At 32.4% G+C, this 6,870-nt stretch overlaps 1 long non-coding RNA gene across 1 annotated transcript; it reads right to left on the reverse strand.

The window, feature by feature from the left end:
- Positions 1-1,481: 1,481 nt before the first annotated feature.
- Positions 1,482-5,505, reverse strand: LOC139499124 (uncharacterized). Its single transcript, XR_011658110.1, has 3 exons — positions 5,357-5,505; positions 4,385-4,603; positions 1,482-1,623 (listed from the first exon to the last, which is right to left on the reverse strand). It is a non-coding gene; the product is annotated as an uncharacterized lncRNA (long non-coding RNA).
- Between the last annotated feature and the right edge of the window lie 1,365 nt (positions 5,506-6,870).

A 6,870-nucleotide genomic window follows, 5' to 3' on the forward strand; every position in this document is an offset into this window, starting at 1 on the left:
ATACCCCAATAATGATTGTGGCCAAGTTTGGTTTAATTTGGCACAGTAGTTTCAGAGGAGAAGATTTTTGTAAAAGTTAACGACGACGGACGACGGACGACGACGGACGACGGACGACGGACGCAAAGTGATGGGAAAAGCTCACTTGGCTCTTCGGGCCAGGTGAGCTAAATACGAGAAACGAGAAACACGTATAAATCAAACGATCAACAAACGACAACTACTGAACATCAGATATTTGACTTAGGACAGGTGAAGCGGGTTAAAACGTTTTAATGTGTATCAGTTTTTATCCTTATCAGACACAATAGTGTAACATCACAAAATAGAAAGACACACTACAGAATATAAATTGAAATGTCTTAACTCATTCAAATAACATATTCCCACTGGTGAATATATATACACTGAAAACATTTAATATATTAATACAATGATTTGTAAAACAAAATGAAATACACAATTTTCAAATTTTCTGTTTTTGTTAATTCGAAAAATTTAAACCAACACTTTTGAGTTTAAAAATCACTTTGGTATTTTGCGAGTTATGTATCTAATAACTGTCTATATGTTTCAACATTTAATCTTCCCCTCTTTAGTAAAAGAGGGACAAAAGATACCAGAGGGACAGTCAAACTCATAAATAGAAAATAAACTGACAACGCCATGGCTAAAAATAAAAAAACAAACAGACAAAATCAATGACACAACATAGAATAAGCAGCACGAACCCCACCAAAAACTAGGGGTGATAGTTGTTGTCTTCTTTTTATTGCAGCTCCCATGTATGTAACCAAAAAAAAGAGAAGGGAAAGGGGAATGTGCAAAAGAGACAACACACCGACCAAAGTGTTAAAACGTAACCAAAGGCCACCAATTCGTCTACAACACAATGAGATACATGTAATCCCGCAATAGGAGACGGACTTTAGTTGATCCTAAACAATAATGTGTATTAGTTCAGTGAAAATGGATGTCGAACTAAAATCCTGAACATATACATTAATATAAATGACTTACAATTACAAAACAAAACATACAAGATTAACAAAGGCTAGAGGCTCATAATTCGGGTAAAAGGCGCAAAAATTCGGAAGGGTTAAACATATTTAGTGTGATCTCAACCCTCCCTCTAAACCTATGCCGATGATTAAACAATCACACAATAAATGTTCAAAACAGAAGCATAATCACTATTTCAATACCTGCTTGCTGCAAACACAAAACTCACTGACAATTGAAAGATATATCATAAACACACAGGTTGCCTCCACATTTAGGATTTATATCACTGATTTGTCTTTATAGACTCTTTCCTTTGATTCTGAAGGAAAATGCACTCTTCCTTCAAATGCATGGACTTTATACATATTATAAGAACAAAATGATGTTTTTTTCAAGGTGTTCTTATTAAACAATAATAGAGGAAAAAACAAAAAAAGAGTACATCAGAAAAATATCTATCCAGTACCTACCCAATGCTGTTTGGTTTAGCATCTCCTGAGTCAAAGATTGGGACCTGTATATCAGCTGCATGTTGAAGCAGAGCTTGAACTCGTGTTCTATAGCAATCTTCTTCGGTGTATTGTATTTGAAACTTCACATCATTATTGCTTGGTAAACCTTAAATATACAGTTTAACTTATTTTACTCACTATAATTATGATTTGCAAAACATAGAGGTTGCTTGATTCGTAGGTGAACAAAACCAAATAAAAAAATAACAACACGGTCACAAATGTACAATTAAATTGAGAATGGAAATGGGAAATGTGTCAAAGAGACAACAACCCGACCATAGAAAAAACAACAGCAGAAGGTCACCAACAGGTCTTTAATGTAACGAGAAATTCCCGCACCCGGAGGCGTCCTTCAGCTGGCCCCTACACAAATATATACTAGTTCAGTGATAATGAATGCCATACTAATTTCCAAATTGTACACAAGAAACTCAAATAAAAAAAATACAAGACTAACAAAGGCCAGAGGTTCCTGACTTGGGACAGGCGCAAAAATGCGGCGGGGTTAAACATGTTTATGAGATCTCCCCCTGTACCTGTACCTGTAGAAAAGTAAACGCATAACAATACGCACATTTAAAATTCAGTTCAAGAGAAGTCCAAATCTGATATCAAAAGGTGTAACCAAAGAAAATAAACAAAATGACAATAATACATAAATTATCAACAGACTACTAGCAGTTAACTGACATGCCAGCTCCAAACTTCAATTAAAATTAAACTTATTGAAAGATTATGATTTCATCATATAAATATCAGGCACAATCTTTCCCGTTAGGGCTTTACTATCATACCATCATAACATATATGAGAAGAACATAACCCGTGTCATGCCAACAACTGGTTTTTGAATAAATGTTTTTAGTTCCGATGCAAATACCCTATAAGTGAATCAATATTAACGCCAAAATATGCAATCTAAAAATTGATAATTAACGATAGGAAATGAAAAATCATCTCTTTTATCATAAATTTAGTATTAAGCTTTCCGTTGGTGATATAGATATCAAGATCGAGGAAAGGGCAGTGGTCATTGTTAGTATTAGCTTTATTTAAAATAAGTTCAACAGGATTAATTTCTTAAGTATACATACTGAAATCGTCATTATTTAGGGCCAAAATATCATCCAATTATAGAAAAGTATTATTAAATTTGTTTATCAGATGTTGTTTCGATGGGTCTTTGCTGATTTTGTTCATAAATTGTAACTCATACAAAATACAAAAACATGTCCGCAACAAGTGGTGCACAGTTAGTCCCCATTGTAATTCCAATAACCTGACGATATACGGAATCTCCAAAGCGAACAAAAATATTATCTAGTAAAAATTCAAGGGCATAAATAGTATCAAAGCATGTCCAATTGACATAGTTTTTTTGTTTACTGCTACTAAAAAATGACCTAAAAGAGTTTGAACATATATATTCAAATTCTGACTTTTTAAATGCCCATTTAATTTGGCGTGTGATATTTTTCTCAATGAGAATGTGAGGCCATGTGGTATACAGGGTAGAAAAATCAAAACTTTGAACAGATTCAAAATCACAAATTTAAGCAGGCAATTTATCAAGTACTTCAAACGAGTTCTTGACACTCCAAAAGTAATTAATTCCACTATTTCCGAAGGCCTTATTTCAACAATTTATTATCAGGTTTTTGATTGTACCAAGTGTACTGGTAATGTTTGGAACGATGTGATTTTATTTTGGAATATCGAGTGTGAAATATCAGTTGTGAGTTGCAATTTGTCGAGTGAGCGATGCGAACGACTTAATCAATGCTTCATATTGTGTAGAAAAGTTGATTTACATTTTTTCAATAATAGATAAATAGTTTGATACATACAGTGAAACGACCGATAAAGCTTAATATAACCCATACTGAAGTGAAATAAAATAGTAATATACTGATAGCATATAAAGAAGTTAATTATACATAAATGTATATGGATGGATAATTGTCTCGTCGGCACTCATACCACATCTTTTTATACATGTAAACACTGTATTTTAGTTTAAACATATTTATTTATAGTGGATTGGGAAACAAGTTTTGCAACTAATATTAGTTCCTTTCAACTTTTCGGGTGCGAGTGCTGACGTGTAGTGGCATTAGCCTGCTCTTTTTCGAAATCTACAAGGGTGTCTTTAACGTGCAAGAGATATGGTTCTCTCTTAACATGGGTCAGTTATTAATCGTCCCCTCCCGACGGACTTTCATCGTTTTCGCAAGACCATACTCGCAAATGGTGTCAAGGGAGAATTGAAAATTCAGTCCCTGAAATTTTTATCCCAGAACGGGAATCGAACCAGGAACCTTTGTGTTAGTAGTCCGGTGCCCGAACCACTACACCACGGCTCTCTGTATTTTGATCACGTGCATCTTCTCTATTCAATTTTAATGTTGAATGAGCATCAGCGTAATGCTTCTTCCATAGCAACCGCATATTTCAAAGCAACATTATCTATGCAACCAGCGTTTTTAAATTGATTGTAGCAAATACGATTTAGACCAATAAAACAGCCCAATCACAATTTACTCATAATATTTCCATTCAACGACAACATCACAACGATGACCTCCTAATACTTTTTTAGCAATGTTCTGTATAATTAGAAAATCTATATCTATTTAATAAAAAAAAATGTCTAATATTCAATGAAAACTAAGAGTGCAGATACACGTTTGCGATTTTGAATATATAGTCATTATAAGACAATGTTCTGTTCTAAGTCAGGAATATGACAGTTGTTGTCTATTCTGTTGATGTGTTTGAGCTTTTGATTTTGCCATTTGATAAGGGACTTTCCGTTTTTTTTGTGATTTTTTTTCAGAATAACTAGCAATAGAAAATAAAATTACCGCTTTTGGATAGAAGAAGGGGTTTTTGCAGTGTTGAAGTGTAGCACGGAACCTGAAGATACCATGTATTGTTATATCCGATTGGCAAACAATTAACAGAGAATGTAAGTCGTTGTAATAGTTCTGTCAATGTGCTTTCGTCCCTGTATTTGGTGATACTGGCGGTGAACAGGTCTATAAACCATGAACCACAATGACCATAACACCAGGATACATAGTCTGAAAATATTTACAACATAATTCATACTTGTTGGTTTATATATTTTAGTCAAAAATGTATATTTCATTAAAAAGGGAATGGTATATTATCTTAATTCTTGTTTATATTCAATTTGTTTGGTCTTAATTTCTCTTTTGCATAACAGCTAGGAATCAGATCAGTACATTTTTTTGAGTAACAGAAAAAGAATGTAAAATTGGTTTGTATACATTATCGAAATTCGAATCATTTTCATTGCTTGTTAAGTTCAGACCATTAAGAATAACAGTTTAAAAATTCGGAAATACACTGTTTATATCTTACTTATATCATTATAATTCATAAATGATATGATCATCGGATAACTTTTATTTTGGAAGACGACTGATTTTGTCAATAGTATAATATTTAAATTGTACGTTTCTTATGGTTTGATTTCGAAGTCTCATTCAATCTCGTAAAAAATATATCAATAACGTTTCATTGATTAATTTCTTTTTTATGCTTTTTAATCCAGTGAAGGTAATATATACGTTGCCCGATGCAAATTATCAAACATCCTTATAAGGAGCATAAAGATGGTTGTAAGGCAATTATCAAAAAAAGAGATAAATCCAATTTTTACAGTACAATCAATAGAAATATTGATTATTGAACATATCATTTATAGAATAATATCAACTATAAAATGAAAATATGATAAATAGACAGTTAATGCGTACTCGAGAATATAACCGATGCACATATACAGTACACATGTCTGAATCACTTACTTGGTGATGTTGGAAACACTATCAAGAAGTCTGGTCTTGTAGTAATCAGTGACACATTGTCTTCCAATTGGACTGATAAACCTGATTTGTCTTTATTTATTTCACATGCGTTATCGGATTCACATATAGTCTCTCCTCTGTCTTTCTGGCTACCGCGGCATGTCTGCAGAACATTAAACGATGTATAAAAATGTGTTAAATAAAACAGATTTACATGAAAGCCATGCATCAGAATAAGCCAATTATTTCATCAATTCAACAGTTACAACCTTTAAAATGCTTTAATAGTATAACGTGTTTTCTAATTTTAAGAAATGCAGTAACACATCATAGAAATTTTCCTTGGTTTAAAATGTTTGCCTTTTCAATTTCATGCCAAACTTGCTTAGAACATCTCGTTAACTGAAATATCGAAACGGATATTATGGCCCAAAAAAGTCGTGACATAAGAGTTATTTTATCGTTTCGGGACAAAATTTTAAATTGGACAACAGTTGAAACATTTTTTTAGAAGTAGGATAAGGTCGGTAAAATGTCAATGGTTTTCAAAATTAAATTACTATTATGTTGTTTTCAAGTCGTATATTATGTATTATGTAGTATCGTTAAACCGTTGCTTTTTTTCCTACATGCAATTACAAATTATAATAAAAAAAAATATTTTCCGTCTTATATATAGTATTAAAAAATGTACATTTTGATTGAAAAATGATTTAAATTCCAAGATACTTCTTATATCTAAATATCCCTTTATGTGTGAGTGGGTGCCATTTGCTACTATGTATCATTATTATTTTTCGTTTGTTGTTTTTGTTCATAAATCAGGCATTCATTTCTTTTTACATGTTAAATATATAAAAGAGGGACGAAAGATACCAGAGGTTTCATGGAGCTCTTGGAAGACTCAGCAATATACCGTTGTTTGTAAGGACACTTATGTAATTTAGATATCCAATACAGTGAGGAAGATCCAGTTCTTCATCTTTTTTTTTAAATTCCAAAGGAACATAGAACAGACCTATGCTTATCCAGGATTTCCTCTTTGGTAAGTGTCGTGAGAGTTTCCAAGTGAGTTGTCAGTACCTAATTCGTTTATCAAGCAGTTAATGTAATGAGTTTTACACACAAAAGCGATGTTGTTTGGGGCTTTATCTGCAGGGACAACAACATATTTAAAAACTCGAAAATAAACTGACAACGCCATGGCAAAAAAAGAAAAATACCAATAAACAGACAATATTTACATGAGTAACAAAACACAACATATAAAACAAAGGACGAATTCCATATCATCTTAGTTCAGAGTTGGCTAGACCAAATGTAAATTGTTATAACAGATCTTTAATCATCGAAATTAATATTGTTCATGATTGGTTTTGTAGTTAAAATAGGTAGATGACTTGTCTAAAATAACTTGTTTTAGTCATTAAGGTGGTACATACCACTACAGGGAGATAACTGTATAATATCACGTTTTAATCACGTTCTATTGTCAATGAAATATGAAGATTCTC

Source organism: Mytilus edulis, chromosome 12 (assembly GCF_963676685.1).
Source record: "Mytilus edulis chromosome 12, xbMytEdul2.2, whole genome shotgun sequence".
Classification (NCBI taxonomy): domain Eukaryota; kingdom Metazoa; phylum Mollusca; class Bivalvia; order Mytilida; family Mytilidae; genus Mytilus; species Mytilus edulis.